This window comes from Pipistrellus hanaki (genome assembly GCF_964339955.1).
Source record: "Pipistrellus hanaki genome assembly, chromosome: 5".
Taxonomy (NCBI): domain Eukaryota; kingdom Metazoa; phylum Chordata; class Mammalia; order Chiroptera; family Vespertilionidae; genus Pipistrellus; species Pipistrellus hanaki.
In genome coordinates this window covers 30,571,699-30,589,825 of record NC_140507.1, presented here as the reverse complement: position 1 = coordinate 30,589,825, position 18,127 = coordinate 30,571,699, and positions in this window count along the sequence as shown.

Below are 18,127 nucleotides of genomic sequence, written 5' to 3'. Positions count from 1 at the left end.
ACGCCTCGGCTCTTCACCGACCTCTGCAACCAAATATATCGGAAACGAGAATTGCGCCGGAATTGCTTGGGATTCCCGCATCTTTGTGGGAGGGAACGAGCGCTGAGTTGTAGCCTGGGTGGAGGCCACCTCCACCTCTGGTTGGCACCTTGTAATTAGGTCACTCGTAGGCGGAGGCGGGTGTACCTCCCGGGGGAGGGCTGTGCAGTGCATCTGACTCTCCTGGCACACACCTTTCCCTGCTCCTAGATGGCTGGTCCGGTACAATAGCTGGGCCCAGGCTTGAGTTTTTGACTTGGGTTTTTTCTCAGGGCCCCCGACCTCGCCTAGCTTCCAAACACCCCTCGCAGCCTCGCCCGTTTTGGCCTTCTGTCACCAGTGTGCTCTTTCCTCTGACTCCAGTTTTTCCTGGGAATGAGAGACATCACACACACACACACACACACACACACCCCTGCCCGCCTTGGGCTACTTTCTAAAGGGAAGGGTGGAAGGAGGTGGACGCACCCGTCCTGAACCTGCGGTGGTAAAAACCGCTACTATCCGCGCTTAAAAAAGGCTTGGATATTTTAGGATTAAACGTCAGTCTGGCTGTGAATCTCTTTGGGGTTTGTAATATGTTTTCACATTCCAATGTCCCTGCATTCACAAAAATATTTTGGCTCCAATTATAAGCTAGATCCCGAGAGAGAGAGAGAGAGAGAGAGAGAGAGAGAGAGAGAGAGAGAGAGAGAGAGAGAGAGAGATCTTCCAAATAGACAAAGTACTCTGACCTGGTGGAGCTTGTACTCATTCTCCCAACAGTACTCTTTAAATGATCTGGGGATAGGCAGAAGAGAGATTATGATGTCCACAGGATCCGAGAGAACCTTTGCATTTAACCTTAAAGCACCAGGCAAAAGCTGAACCTGGTCCCCTGTCTTCTAGACTCCCTACCCTAGAGGGGAGTGCTCACTGCAGTTCTAAGCGCATCATCCTGACCAACAAGCTGAAGGAGGCCCTCAGCCAATGAGGGACTTGAAAATTCTTCGTTAAGACAACCTGCTTGTCCAGGCCAACTGGCTTGGCCTTACTGGGCTGGAAATTGCAATTCTACTTTCCCTTCTTAATCTCCCAGTAGTGTGGCCTAGGAGAAAGTAACTTACATCTACTCCCCCAAAAGATTATACATAATTTACTAGTCTGGGGGAAAGTTATTTTAACTCAAGTCTGACCATGTTTTGCAATTAGCATCCCCAAATAATACAGGAGTAAGAGTTAAGACCATTTAGAATGAATGAAGAAAAAAACTCATCACTTGGTGCCCACCATTATGAAGACATGTCCAGTGTGCTGTCTTATTCTTCAGGTTTACTGGTACCTGTCTCGTAGGGCAAGAAGCAGACAGGCACTCAGAACAGAGAAGGGACTTGCCCAAGGTAGTGATCAGGATTTAAAATTTCATACTCCCAAGTGCAAAGTCTTAATCTCTCACACAAGTGATCTCAAAGGACTGAAATTTGACAGGGTCTATATATTTTCCCTTTGCTGGAGCTCTTATCTAGAAAGGTAGGATGATATTAGTTTGGTCGATTAAAAATTATTGAGCACTCTTTATGTACTAAGATTATAATGTGTTTTTTTCGAAGGTGCTGTGAGCTCCTTGTTGCTAGCTAACAATTAATATAGGTATTATTTATTTTCTCTTGACGCAGATTACTTGGCTCACTTACCACCCCAAAATGGAGGGAAGTTATAATTATATATACTTAAAACAGCCTGCGAAGTAATTAGATGCCATGACTTAACTTCTTAAGCAATGAATTCTAGGAAGCTCTTATTAGCATTCAAACAGTAAAGTCATGATAATAAACAATATAGAACTAAATCAGAATGTCTTCAGAAGAAATCTAAGATGTTTTCTTACTCTGTAGAACTCAAAGACCTCATGGATCTTAAAACTCAGCGTGATTAATCTGGTTTTGACTAATTGGCCTGACTTTCTCATTCTAGAGCTGAGGAATACTTTGAACAAATTTAAAAATGAACAACATATTTTTTAAAAAACTCTTGGCAAAAAAAACACACACACAATATTTACTCTACTGTTTATTCAGTAAACATTCAGTTTACTGAATAAAGCAAATGTGCTTTGAAAAAGAATCTTTGCTCAGAAGACAAATTCATTATGCAGTGAGCCTGAGTGTGCCTATGATATTTAAACAGAGCTATAAATAAAAATCATCTGATGATGGGGGTGAGGTAACAGCAAGATAACCTTGACCAAATAGCTTCATAATAGGCACTCTTTAGCCAAGGTATAAAAATTGATATTAAACATAGAGAAGGAATGAGATGTATTTTGTCAGCCACTCTCTTGGCCTTATGAGAGGTTTATTTTGTTGTTCCTTCCAGTTCCCTGACTTCTAAAGTTACTGAAATAGAAAGTAGAGCTTTGTAGGTGAAGAAATGGCTCTGGAATCTTCTTTGAATTCTGATTCTGTAACTGCCTAGGTATGTGAAATTTGGCAGGTTACCTAACTTTTCTGAGTCTCAATTTTCTACTCTATAAAGTGAGGATAATTGTAATAGTCAAATTACATGGTTCTTCCGAGAATTAAGTGAAATTATAAATTTAAAACACTGAATAGTATATAATAAATGGCCAGTATTAGATATTTCTAAGTGGTCACTGATTCTTTTTCCCCCTCTTTATATTTTTCTTTATTGATTTCAAAGAGGAAGGGAGAAGGAGAGATAGAAACATCAATGATGATAGAGAACTATTTATTTATTTAAATATATTTTTATTGATTTCAGAGAGGCAGGGAGAGGAAGAGAGAGATAAAAACATCAATGATGAGGGAGAATCATTGACCAGCTGCCTCCTGCATGCCCCTACTGGGGATTGAGCCTGAAACCCAGGCATATGCCCGGATGGTCTCTCTGATTCTACATACCCCTTAATGCCAACTGGAATCCCTCGAGGCCTGCTATGAAATACATAGTGGTCTTTGGAAACAAAATTATGGTATCATATAGACACAGAGCCATTGGATGAAGTGGAGATGAGGGAGAAAATTTAAGCAGTGAGAGGTAGAGATTGAACAAAAAGAACACTCCTTTTTTCCCTTGCTATCAAGCAAACATTCAGAAGGCTTGTGTAGAGAGAGAGTCACAGGATTAAATCCAAGAATTAGCACAGCTCGTCAGTTTTATGCTCTTGTTGGCTCAGTATCTTATGTGTGAAAAGGGTGCCATATCTGATAACATGTTCTTTGCACCAAGACCTTCTATCCCCAGAAGCCCCAAAATAAAGACCAGAGCAGAAAACATCTTAGTGGCTCTGTCTATGAGAAACCTGCCATGATCTGACCAATTAGAACTGCAATCAAAAGATTTCTGGATCAGGATATGGAATGATGTTTGCAACTCATTGGTATCTATCCCTGTTTCTCTCCTGTGTGGTTTTCAGAAAAAAACTAAACTTTACTGCCCCTTCACCTGGAATTAGAATTTTATAAATGTGGCCAAAATGTTGTGGCCAGGAACTCTGCCATAGAAGTAAGATTGCCCTTTCCCCCAGCTACTACAGTTTGGCTAAAGAAAAATTAAAACAGAAATTACCATGTCCCATGGTAAGGTCCCTGATGTCCAGACATTATTTTCAGTCAAAGAGGAAATATTTTTTTTCTGCTACATAAAAAAAAAAAAATCTCTGGAATGGAAGGCAAAGTTCATCACTCCAGAAGTCTGGGTAAACATTAAGAATGCTGCCACCAACTTTATAGCTATTAAAAATCTTATCATAGGATATGTTTATTAGCATAGAACATGATTCACATTATATTAAGTGAAAAAGTCCCTTATAAGACAGCATGTGGATACAACCCTAATTTTATTAAATATGTATTATAAATACATGTTTATAGGAGACTTCAGAAAGATACACAATGAGGTGTTAACATCAGTTGCTTCTCGTGAGTACGATTGTTTTCTATTTTCATTTTAGTTACTTGATTTAACTGTAATGAAAACATATTGCTTTTATACTTGTGCAAAGAAAATCTTCAAAATATCTGAGTAAACTTGACAAGGTAACTCTTTGGGGAATTACAGGCCCAAAGAACATGTAGCAACAGTTCTGTTAACTTTTCACTATGCCCTAGAATATTACTCAAGGGCCCGCACTTGTGAAAAGAAGTCTCACGTGGTTCCTCACAAAGCATTTCAATATGACCTTTTTTCCTGCCTTCCCTCTCACTAAAAGCTCTTCCCTTCAGCTCAATCAACCCCTTCCTCTTCCAGACCAGTGCTGTGCTCATCCGTTTCATTCCTCCTTTCACCTCTTTGCTCAGCCTGCCCCTGTTCTCCAGAGAGTCTCTTGTAGCTATATTAACCCTGCTTGTCATTCAAGACCAGTTTAAACTCTACACCCTTTGAAGAGTCCTCTTTCCTGCCTCCAGGTCTAATCCAGGGAAATGCCTAGAAGACCAGCAGGAAACCCCAAGAATTTGGAGCAACAGAACAGAGACCTGGTACTTGTCTGAGCTGAAGCGTGTGAATGGAGGACTTCTTGATGAACCCATGTGAGGTGTTCCCTAAAAACTCCCAGAAACACTATGGAGGAGGGGGGCATTTTGCAGGGAGCCGGAGGGGAAAATCTGTTTACATTTTGTTCTTTATTTTCCAGATTACCCAGGAAACCAGTGCTCTAGCTTGACTCCAGGTAAGATTTAGAAACCAGATCCCCAAGCAGGTGAATTTGCAAGCATAGAGGCATCTCAGCAATGCTTTGAAATTTATTTGCAAAGACAGAAAGATGGGGCCATGCTGATCTCCAGGCTAATGGAAGGAAACATTTTGGTGCATCCCCTCACAGAAATGTTAAGCTGGTAGATGGCAGGGAGACATCCTTGACTACCAGCTACTCACTAGTATGTGACCATCCTTAAATTCTGAGCATGGTGGATGGTGAGGGAGTTAGGACCACAACCAAAAGAAGGAACTGAAAAGAGATGGCCGATGGATAATTGGTTCTTAGAAGAAGGATGCTAATCAGTTATCTCCATCTTTGGAGGAACAAACAAGAGGAAATGAACCTCTGTCACGTAGTAACAATTATAAGGCCAGCACTTACTAAGCACTAAGCACTTACTATATGTCAAGTATTTTTCTAAGTGCTTTACATGTATTCCATCATTTATTCCTCACAGTTTATGGGCAGGTACTATTATCCTCATTGTAACAGGTGATGAAACTTAGGCATAAAGGGATTAAGTAACTTGTATAAGTAAAATAACATGTAAGTAGATTTATTGAGGTCAAACTTAGACAGTCTGACTTCAGTGACCAAACTCTTAACTAGACAGCATTTAGCATCAGATCACAAGTGATTTTCATGAAAGGAAGACTGACCATTGGACCAACACTTTTATTGCCTAGCAATCTCCAAGGATAGAGCAATAACCAGGATCCTTAAAGTTTGCAGCTTAGTGAGTGGCCTATGGTCCAGCCCACCCCTTCAATCCTATTCCCTAAATATATTTATCCCATACTCTCCTCCACTGTCTTCTGTTTGTACCATCCCCTTCTGCTCCCTTTTCTTCCTTCCTCCTTCCCTTCCTTCCTCACCTGAGAATATTGTCCCATTGATTTTCAGAGGGTGTGGAAGAGAGAGGGAAAGACAGAGAGAAACATCCATGTGAGAGAGACACATAGATTGGTTGCCTCCTCCTGCACAAGCCTGACCAGGGCCTGCGCTGGGGAGGAGCCTGCAACTGAGGTGCGAGCCCTCGAACCCTTGTTAGTTGTTTTGTTGTTCCTTTCAGGTCTGCAGGCTGACACTATCCACTGAGCCAAACCAGGTGTGGTTGCTTTCTTTTCTTGATGAACCCTCTTTCTTTTTCTCCTGCTTCTTCATTTGTCTAACCTACTGGGATAGCCCACAGGTACAGTTTCGCTCCTCTTTGGGCATCAGAATAAAAAAAGGTTGCTAGTCTCTGGGCTTATCCCAACTTCTGCCACCAACAAGCTGTCTGATCTTGAGCACATTCTTTCCCATTAGTTTCCTCATCCAATAATGTAAAGATTGATCTATATTGGTGAGTTCTCAATTTATGACTCATGGGTGAATTAAGGGGGATCCATCAATTCCCAAAGGATAATATATAGGAATTTTAAAAATTAATATTCTTACTGAGATAATTTTAGATTCCCATGCAGTATAAGAAATAATCTGAGAGATGCCAGTTTCCCAATGGTGATATCTTATAATACTGTAGTACAATATTACACTGAAATATTGATAGTGACAATCCACCTATCTTGTTCAGATTTGCCCAGTTTTACAAACGCTCACTTTTTGAGGTGTGTGTGTGTGTGTGTGTGTGTGTGTGTGTGTGTATTTACTGCTATAAAATTGGGAATTTTCTCTTGCATGTGCTTTTTTTCCCGGGGAAAGGCTCTTAGCTTCCATCAGATTCTCTCCAGTATCAGAGATGCAAAAGGTGGTTGAATTCCCAGGTCTAGGAATTCTATAAGACTACACCCAAATGTCTAGCTTTCTACTCCAACAGCCACATTTAATTAGCACTTGCCACATGGCAGATGTAGGAATACATGTGGGGAAGAGGTGATGGGAAGAGGTTCAGAGAAAGCAGGATAAACCCAAAGGTGCATAAAACACAGTCAACTGAGCTTATGCCCCAGCAAGGACGGATAATCCAACAGGTAAACAAATCATTTGTTAAACATGTACAGAAGGAGAATGGCCTTGTTGCCTGGGGCAGCTTGGGAAATATTTTCACAAAACCTGATGCTTGAGCTACATCTGGAAAGATAATCCAGAATTTCTCAGCTAAGAAGAGAATGTTAAAATCACTCCATCCTCAATCACATCTATTCTAGATGTTCTGAAGAAAACGTAGGAAACGCCCACGTTTGTTTATTTCACAATGTTAAAGTGTCAGATTCTCTAACTCCTGTGTGTTGGTGTGGAGGCCAAGGGATTTTTTCCCCCTGAGTCTATTTTCCACTGTCTTGTCCAATTTGGATACTAGATCCTGCCTGCTCAGCTTGAGAAAGGCATTTTATCTCTGGCGCCTTGATCACATCAGAGCTTATATTTAAAGCATGAGTGATGAGAAGAGACCGAAGTAAGTTCCTGGCTCAGTCCCATCCCTAGATGCACCCTGGAGCACCTTTCTCCCCACACCAATGCTACAGTGGTTGGTGGGAGTCAGAGTTGACCAGAGCCATAAGTAAAACACCTTTGCTCTCCAATCAATTCTCCAGTCACTGGGATCTCCTTTCCCCCTGGCTCATCAGAAAACCTCAATGTCACCGAAACCGGTTTGGCTCAGTGGTAGAGCGTCGCTCTGCGGACTGAAAGGTCCCGGGTTCGATTCTGGTCAAGAGCATGTACCGTGGTTGCGGGCACATCCCCAGTAGGGGGTGTGCAAGAGGCAGCTGATCGATGATTCTCTCTCATTGATGTTTCTAACTCTCTATCCCTCTCTCTTTCTCTCTGTAAAATATCAATAAAATATATTAAAAAAAAAAAAAAAAAAGAAAACCTCAATGTCTCCCCCATGTCTGCCCTCCCCATGTTAGGTGGTTGACTGCCTTATATGAGCTCTGGTTCAGACACTTGGGTGTCTCTTTCTCTGTGGGTTGCAGGTTCCACATCAGGTTCTTCAGTTCCAGCACTATTTTCAGGGAGATTGTTCTCCTCAGTGGAATCCTCACTGCACAAGGTAAACCAAAACCCTACTCTTGGGCCCACCGTTTGAAGAACCCCATACGAGCCCCATTCAAGGCACCACTTCTGACTTCTGTGTCTTCATGCTAGTATTTTAATGTCCTAACCCTCAGTATCTTCTTCTATAAGATGGGGATTATAATAGTACCAGCCACACAGGGCCATTTTAAGCTTTAAATAAACCCATGTAAAGTTCTTAACCCATACCAAGTACTCTGTCTACATTGGCTGTTATTCTTAACATCATTTTTATAATAAAAATTTTATTGTAAAATAATTAAGGATCACTATAGAACATTTGTGAACTACTGCCAAGTTTAAGAAAGAAATAATCATAATATCCAGGGATGAGTGTTATGTATTGTTTTGATGTGTAGCCTTCCCAGCGCGCGCGCGCGAGTGTGTGTGTGTGTGTGTGTGTGTGGGGGGGGGGTTCATGTTAAGAATGTTTGTTCTGAAACCTGATTATTTCAACTGATATATCATATACTTAAATACTCTTAGTACATAAATACTCTTAGTCTGAGAATGGCAATTTCCCCAAGCCCTTTCCAACCCTAGGGATCATTGAAAATGTTTGGCCATTTGATAAGAAAATATAGCTCACTGCTGTTTAACTTTGTGGCAAGGTACTGACTCCTCTAAAAGCTGAGAGAGAAGGCATTGGCCTCAGAGAATTGTACCCAGTCTGATAACTTCAGTGACATTTCCCCAGTGGCTCAGTTGCTTTCCCATGTCCTAAAAGAGGTGACACAGTTGGAAGGAGGAGTGAGGGGGGCCAGGATGGGAAACAAGCCCAACTCATCACAGTGGAAGCTTGTCTCCTGATCCCAGCCCCTGCCAGTGTCAGATCACTCCCTGATGAAGCAGGCATTATCTCTCTTCCACCTCCCACCCGAGAAAAGCCAGCATAATGCTGCCCTTTGTTATTTGAATTGATAAATTTAAACCTCTTTTTCTGCTCTGCAGTAAAAGAACTTTCTATTTTGGGCTTAGTGACATAGCCAAAACTAAGCAGAGAGCAGCAGGCTGCAGCATGAGTTAATAGTTTTTCTTCAAGGGAGAGAGAGAATCCACAGGCAATCAGAGGACTTTCCAAAATACATTGTCTGCATAGCAACATGCAGCCTATTTGCTGTCTTTCTGCTGACAGATATATTTTAAGGTTCAACATTGAACACTATCTAACCTTCGGAGTAAGCTGATGGATTAATTCTGAACAATCAGGTTTCCAAATTTAAATAAATTCTCCAGGAATTTGTGGATACCTCCCTGTCTACCTAGAGCTGGACTGGGGATTGTCAGGGAAGAAAATTCTGTCCTCAAGGGAAATCTTAGCCACCAAAAATCATTTTGAGTTGAGGAGTACCTAAAACATTTGCCTAAGAATATGCCTTCCTCTGCTCCTCTGTTTCTCTGCCTGAAATTCCCACATTGACCTACGGTCCTGGGTTTCAAGAAGCCTCCACTCTGTTCCAATGACCCATCTGCTGCCAGCCTTGTTTGGATACAAAAAGTGGAAGCAGGATTTATAGGGAACCAGCCCTTTACAGCTGAGAAAGTTTCCCTTTGTTGCCTCAGCCAAGAGCTAAGGAATCCTGGGTCCACATACCAGGCTCCTTAAACAATTATGAATCTACTGGACTTCCTCCTTTATTTCCTAACCAAGAGAGTCATTCCAGTTTCGGTATGGAGGCCAGAAAGGGCTGACGACGTCACCACTTCCCCATAGGGGTTCACTCAGTCATCTTAGCAGGTTGCTTAAGAGGTAAGCCACCCTCCCCTAACTTCCTTTTGAAAGCCCAAACTAGAGATTATGGTTCTTAAATGAGGCACTCAATTTATTTTGCAACAGCTGACATTTTTCAAAACAAACCTCCAGGGTATAGGACTTGGGTGGATGTGGGAGTTGGCCAGCACTACTGAGACCTGGTGTTCAGTGTGAGCCCGGCCGCATTCAGGGCCTTTGGATAACCTTTCAAATGATGCTATGACATTTCTCAGCAATAACATTTTCTAGAACTCTATACAAAAAGAGGAAAAGGGGTAGCAGTTGTTACAGAAGATTCTGGCCTCAATTTCACCTGCTAAGAAGAATTAGAGCAGTGTTGCAGCCACATCAATAAGACACATACCCTCCTAGGCCAGGCCCACGGTCTCCACCTCTTAGGAATGAAGTTTGGAACCACCACTGGATTTCTGGGGAACATGGTTGCCATTCATCTCCGTTTCCCTCCTTTTCTCCTCTTTTCTACCCTGAGACTAGATTATTTACATTTTACGGGAAGAAAAAGTATGATGTATTCATTCGTCATTGCTTCAGAGAGAATCACTGTTGGTGATTGAATTGAACTCCGATGTTTCTGACACAAAATCCAACATTTAGATAAACACCATCTCTTTGCAAGCCTTTTGAAAAATGTTGGTACATCTGTGTGATCTCTTATCTTTAACATTTTATTTCATCATTCCTGGGCCATGGAGTGAGGGGCTGGTTACATGCAAAGTCCTGCCATGATGAGATTACTAACTTAATGGAAGAGACAAGATGGAGGATAAAAAGCTCTAGGAACACAGATAAAAGGCACAGGTAGACGAATCACTGCTCTACAGAGTTAGTATAGGCTTGAAGACATATGAGGGACTGAATATTGTACTATGCATTAAGAAGAGAAAATACCAAAGGTGAAGCGACTTAGAACTACAAATTACCAGTTATAAAAATAGTCACTGGAATGTGAAGTACAGCATAGGGAATCTATAATAATAAAAGCATAATTGCTAATTAGACCGGACATCCTTCCGGGTGAAGCCAGGGCTATGAGGGAAGCCTGGGTCCTGGGTGCCGAAGAGAAGCCGATGCCAGCAGCTGGGGGAAGGAAGGCCTACTCTTGCATGAATTTTGTGCATTGGGCCTCTAGTATAGTTGATAATATTGTAATAATTATATATGCTGTCAGGTAGTTACTAGATTTATTGAGGGGGTCACTTCATAAGTTGTGTAAATGTGTAATCACTATGTTATACATCTGAAATTAATATAATATTGCATGTCAACTGTAATTGAAGGGAAAATTTTAAATAATAGAAATTACTGCACAAATTTCTAAAAATGATTCATCAGTATTTCTCCTTTTTTGCTATAATACTCAACACAAAATCTAAACATTGCTAATTCTGCCCTCTCCTTAGAATGACTTATTTTTTATTTTTAAAAAAATATATTTTATTGATTTTTTGCAGAGAGGAGGGAGAGGGAGAGGAAGTTAGAAATGTCGATGAGAGAGAAACATCAACCAGCTGCCTCTTGCACACCCCCTACCAGGGATGTGCCCACAACCAATGTACATGCCCTTGACCGGAATCGAACCTGGGACCTTTCAGTCCACAGACCGACGCTCTACCACTGAGCCAAACCGGTTTCAGCTAGAGTGATTATTTTTAAAAAGACATATAATGTTGCCCAGCTAGCATGGCTCAGTGGTTGAGTGTTGACCTATGAACCAGGAGGTCATGGTTCTATTCACATGCCCAGCTTGCAGGCTTCATCCCCAGTGTGGGCCATGCAGAAGGAAGCCAATCAATGATTCTCTCTCATCACTGATATTTCTCTTCTCTCTCCCTCTCCCTTCCTCTCTGAAATCAATAAAAAATTAAAAAAAATAAAAATATGCATAATTTCAAACATTTAAAAGTAGGCCTTCTGTAAAAACTAATAATTATTCACTAATTTATATAGTGAAGAGTATAATGATCACCCATGCACACATTATCCAGCTTCAACAATCATCAACTCTTAGCCCTTATTTTATCTGCACTCCCAAAGACTTCCCCCATTCTGTGCTATATCAAAGCAAATAGTAGGCATCATATAATTTCATCGATAGACATTCAATATGTAGCTCTAAAAGATAAAAGTCTTTTTTAACATACTCACTCCCATACTGGAAATTAATAATTTGATAATATCCAGGTAATCATGTTTTAAGAAGCAAATAAAAAATGTTAACCAGTGGGAAGATGTGAAATACTGCCATTCCCACAGGCACTGTGGTTGAACATGGCATGTCTCTAGCTTTGCAGATAAAAACCTCAGAAAGTGGGTGATGAGATCTCATAGTCAATCTAATTTTTTTAGATGTCTTCCCCTCCGCCCCCAGGGAGGGAGAGAGATAGAAACATCAATGATGAGAGAGAATCATTGATTGGCTGCTTCTTGCACATGTGCCCTGACAATGAATAAAACCATGACCTCCTGGTTCATGAGTCAATGCTCAACCACTGAATCACACCGGCCAGCCAACCTAATTTTTTTAATGTATTTATTCTACACTTCAGGATGAGAAATTATGAGATGAAATCCCACTTAAAAAAAAATTAGAGAGTCTGCTTCCTATGAGTGATTCCCTTTGGACAGTGGAGACCATGTAATTAGTCAAAATTATGATGTCATCTTACATGTTGCCTCAGAGCTACACACATAGCTCAGGAATGTGAGTGAGCAGTGTGGGCAAGGGAATTACTTGCAGACCCAGAGCAATGTGCAGAAGCAACAGTGTATGAGAGTTTTTCCAGTTCCTAGTTCTCTTGGCTTCTGTTCCTTTGGAAATACTTTAGGAATTTATTGGACATGTAATAACATTTAGTGGCATTCATAAGGGTTAGAAGAGGAAGTAGAGTCATGTAAAAAGGGTTTTCATTCTAAGAAATATATATTATACATAATATACAATATAACATATAACATCATACGTCATATAATTAATATATAAGTAGTATAATATATGTATAGAATAATCCAGATTATACCACATATATATTCTCTGTATTCCTTTGTAATAGGTTGTAATATTCCTTTAAGAATATTACACAAACATAGGTTGCTTTATGTATTTCCCAAAGACTTTTAGGAAAAAAATTCTCTAAACCTAAATCTATTTTTAAAGCTTTCAAACAAGGCACATTTTGTAAAGCTAATTTATGTGCTTTGTGTCTCAATTTTTGAGCATGGTGTTTTTTTCTTTCTTTCTTAAAATTAAACAATCCCAACTAGGCTTGCAGGAGGGAATCACATGTTCTTTGGTCTTTTCACTCCTTTCATGCCTTCTCACTCCTGTTCCCACTACTGCAATAGCCATCTATGGTTTTTATGCCGTTTCTCTTGCCCCTTCCTACTGAGTTGTCTTCCTAAAGCATCTGTTTATTACTGCCACATCACTAATAGGCATCCAATGCTTCCATCACCTTCCCAATCCCCCCAATTCCTTAGGATAGCATTCCAGGTTCTGAGATCTGCCCTGTCTTACAAGAACCGCCTTATTTCCCCCTGCTCTCCACTCTACACATACTCTGTTCTCCAGCCATCAACTAGTAAATGTTTTTTTTTTTACTTTTATTTTTTAAAATACATTTTTATTTATTTCAGAGAGAAAGGGAGAGGGAGAGATAGAAACATCAATGATGAGAGTGACACATCGATTGGTTGTCTCACACACACACCTAGCATGGGGCCAGGGATTGAACCTGCAATTGAAATACTTGCCCTTGACTGGAATCAAACCTGGGATCTTCCAGTCCGCAGGCCGACACTCTCCACTGAGCCAATCCGGCTAGGGCAGTAAATGTTTTTAGAACATGGCCCATGTTTTTCCAAACACTGAACCACTAACTTCACTTTCTAGAATAAAAGTATAGCATACCCTTCATATCAAACTACATTGAATCCTGGTTCTGTCACCTACCAGCTAGGCGACTTTGATAAAATCACAATCTGCCTGAGCCGGGAGTTTGAAGATTTGGTTGTATTAAGCAAGTCAAATGCTTAGCACAACGCCTGGCACATAATAAACATCCAGTATATGATAGCTCTTATTTCAATCTATTAAGATCCTTCTATCAAGAGACACTACCCCTTGAAGCCTTTTTAGTTCCCACAGTTGAAAGTCTTATCTCCTTCCTCTAGGATCCACAGATCGTCCACACCTCTTTCTCAGCACTAATCACTTTCTGTCTTGTATTACCATGGTTATTTAGATATGCATCTCTGTTCCACTTCACTAAATTCCTGCCATGTACTAAATGCCATGGGGAATAAAATATGAAGGAAACTTGGTTCTTTGCCATACACATGCTCACACCCTAGTTAGCAAACATAAACAGACATTGACAACTCAAAAATAATTCAGTGATGTTTGTTGAATAAAGCTGTGGCTCATAATGATATCAATATTATGATATTGTCTCCCTGAGGGTCTCTTTTACAGAAGAATCTCCACTCTGAGCTAGACTTTAGCCCAGGGATCAATTTTCCTACTACTAAATAGAATATTCATCTTGAGCGCAAATACAGTGAAATACAATCGGACCCAGCTGAGTTTAGGGGACTCAAGAGAAAGGCAATATCAGTGATGTTGTCAGATTCGAGTGATACGATCAAGCTATGACTTTCCCTGTTCTCAAAGCTTTTGCCAAAATACATACACAGTGTTGGACCTAAAATATGGCACAAGGCTAAAGCACTTCTAGTCTCCTTTTCCTGATGATGCCGTTGTGATGTGCATTCTTGGTGTATGTATAATTCAAGGGCAGACCAGATGGTGAAGGCTGCATGCCCATGCTGCCTCCTCTCACTCTACCTATGGATCGTCTACCATGAGGTCAGTGACTACCATTGTGTTTCAGCTTCAGAAAGCCGGCAGTCCTGACTACGGAAGTCCTAAACTTTATTGTACTAAATGAAACTATAAGTCAGTGCCAGATTGTCAGGATCAACAAGACTTCAAGTGAGACTGCTCAGGATGCTGCCTCACCCAAATACCTGAAGATAAAACAACACCTACAACAAGAAACAATGCAACTGGACAGCATATTTTGACCGTGTGAACTGGGCACATGTCATCAAGACGGATCCTAATGAAATAATTGCTCTGGGCTGCCAAAACAGGACTGGCTTGTTCTTCTGGGCAGAGCCAATCACCCCTTTCTCTTGCTGCCCTCTACTCCAGGCTGGCTGAAGACTATGGCCCTGTGGCAGGCCTAGGCTGATTTCTTCTCTCTGTCTCCAGAGCTCTAGCTCTGTGGGTAACTGTGGAAGAGAAAGCTTTACTCAACTATGGGCTACTTTGTGTTTATGAAAATTAAATGTATGCTCAAACAACGGGCCTAAATGTTTTAAAGACAGTTCATTCCCAGAAAGGTTAAAATATTATAAAATCCCAATTACATCACTCATTTTAATCACAGCATCAGACAGTATTTCCAGCATTTGTACATACTTTCTCTGTTTTCTTTTCTTCACAACTGAGTATGCCATCTGGCATGTGACTAAGAATCCAGATGAGGCTAAAGATTCATTGCTCTTAGTGCCCCTAAGGTGCCCATTTTGTCTTAACGATATCCCATTCATGAGAGTCAAGCTTCATATCACCAGCACCAGCAGCTTCATTTTTCTACTTCAAATAAATTCTTGGCCCTGGCCTGGTAGCTCAGTAGGTTAGAGAGTCATCCCAATAAGCCAAGTTTTTTAGGTTTGATGCCTGGTCAGTCAGGGTACATATAAGAATCAGCCAATGAATGCATAAATAAAAGGAACAATCCTAATATATAAAAACCCAGGGTCCATTTGTATAATGGACTGACCGGAAGTCAGTCCTGCAGTCAGAGCTGGGTTGTCGTGGCGACCCAGCACTGACTGCTGAGGGGGTTGTGGATCAGGCCCAGGAAGAGAAAGGCAGGATCTGATCCACAGCCTCCATGGCAGCTGTTGATCAGCTGCTGCGCCTCTCTTTCTCTCCGGGCCTCCACGGGGACTGCTTATCAGCTCTGCCTCTCTGATCAGGCCTTGAAACTTGGCATTATCAGGATGATACCATCACCAACTGAGCTGCTCAGCCAGGGCTAGTTTTGCATGTGTTTAACTTATATGTGTGGAATCATATTGTGACTTTTTGTGTGTGTGTGAAATATGTAAGATTTATCTATGTTGCTGTTCATTCATTTTTAAAAGTATATTTTATTTATTTTTTTTACAGAGAGGAAGGGAGATGATAGAGATGATAGAGGTTAGAAACATCGATCAGCTGCCTCCTGCACATCCCCCACTGGGGATATGACCACAACCAAGGTACATAACCTTGACCAGAATCGAACCTGGGACTCTTTAGTCCACAATCTGATGCTCTATCCACTGAGCCAAACCAGTTAGGGCCTGTTCATTCATTTTTACTCTGCGTTAAATATATTACTATTTATTTATTCAGTCTGTTATTGATGGACTTTTGGAGTGTTTCCAGTTTTTGTTATAACAGATAACTCTGCTGGAAACATCCTTATACTTTTCTCCTGAGGTCCATGTACAATACTTCTCTCAGGTAAACACCAAGGAGAGGAACAGTTGGGCAAAGGGTGTGCCCATCTGATAATGTCAGATTTCCCAAAATAATTGTCCCAATGTGCACTCCCACCAGCAATGTATGACAGAGCCCATTGCTCCATATCGTCAACACTTGGTATTGACAATTAGTTTTAGCCAATTGGGTGAGAGTGAGAACTGGAATATGAGGTTTTAATTTCTCCCTGCTTAAAAATAAGCTGAGGCTTTTGTTGTTTTATTGGCCATAATTTTTCTACCTTTGTGAAATATCTGATTCTGTACTTTGTTCATTTTGGGAAGATATGTTGTCTTTTTTTAAAATAAATTTTTATAAAGGAATTCACTGTATATTCTAGATATAATAATGCAAGTTCCCAGTTGTATCTTGCCTTTTTGCTTTTTTATTTTTTTTAAATTTATTTTTATTGATTTCAGAAAGGAATGGAGAGGGAGATAGAGATGGAAACATTAATGATGAGAGAGAATCATCGATCAGCTGCCTCCTGCACACCCCGTAACCGGGCATGTGCCCTGAGCAGGAATTGAACTGTGACCGCCTGATTCATAGGTAGATGCTCAATCCCTGAGCCACACAGGCTGGGCCCTGGCATGCATTTTTATTGCATCTCTCATCTAGAGGAGCAAGAAACATTGATTTAGAGCAAAAAGCATTGCTGCATTAGTACCCCATCTTCATAGCTAGTTTAGTCTAACTGGGGAAGAGTAGTGTTGTCCTGTTACACCAGGGCAGAAACTGTCTCCAGGTCCTGAAATGCTGGGCCCTTAGCTCCCTCTGGAGGAAGTTAGGACTATTTAACTTCAAAGAAAACCAGATTTACCTTTACTCTTTGGCAAGAGTGGCATGTAAACTATGTAATAACCACTGGATACCTGCAATCTATATACCGCTATGCATTAAATGAAAGCTAATTTGTAATAGCAAGAACCTTAAAGTCAGCTTGAAAGTCAATCTCAGGCCGAAACCAGTTTGGCTCAGCGATAGAGTGTCAGTCTGCGGACTGAAAGGTCCCAGGTTCAATTCCAGTCAAGGGCATGTACATTGGTTACGGGCACATCCCTGGTAGAGGGTGTGCAAGAGGCAGCTGGTTGATGTTTCTCTCTCATCGACGTTTCTAGCTCTCTATTTCTCTCCCTTCCTCTCTGTAAAAAATCAATAAAATATATTTAAAAAAAAAGAAAAAAAGAAAGTCAATCCCAGGCAAACTTCATTTCACAGGTTCATTTTTTCTTTTAATACTGTTATATATCTATTTAACTAAGCAAAGAAATCATTTTACTTATTCTAAGCCAAGAGCTAATTGAGAGACCTATATAACACAGAGTACTTAACACAATGTTCCACTCTACAGCAAGTATTAAGTGTATTAATTTAAGATTTTCCTAGTTCCCTGATACACAGTGGCTAAAAAACAGGAATGTGGTAACTGTAGGGGGAGAAGTGAAAATCTGACTCACATACTGTAACTCACTTTGCAGAGCAATATTTCTTATTTACTTTCACTTGCCTTATCTGAATTTTCGTGTCTTCTTTCTCTTTTTTACTTTCTGAAAACCAATTTTTCTAAATTATATGATATTCCATGGAATTCTGTTCCTAACAGGCATCCTTCTGTTATCTTTCTGTAATTAAGTTTCAATTCCTTCATTAAAATGTTAACAAACTGGAGAACTCAGAAATTGACCCAAACCACTATGCTCAATTAATATTTGACAAAGGAGGTATGAACATACAATGGAGTCAAGACAGTCTCTTCAATAAATGGTGTTGGGGAAATTGGACAGATATATGCAAAAAAAAAATGAAACTAGACCACCAACTTATACCATACACAAAAATAAACTCAAAATGGATACAGGACTTATACATAAGATGGGAAATCATAAAAATACTGGAGGAATCCACAGGGAGAGAAATCTCAGACATATGCCGAAACAATTTCTTCACTGATACCACTCCTAGAGCAATGAAAACTAAAGAGAAAATAAACAAATGG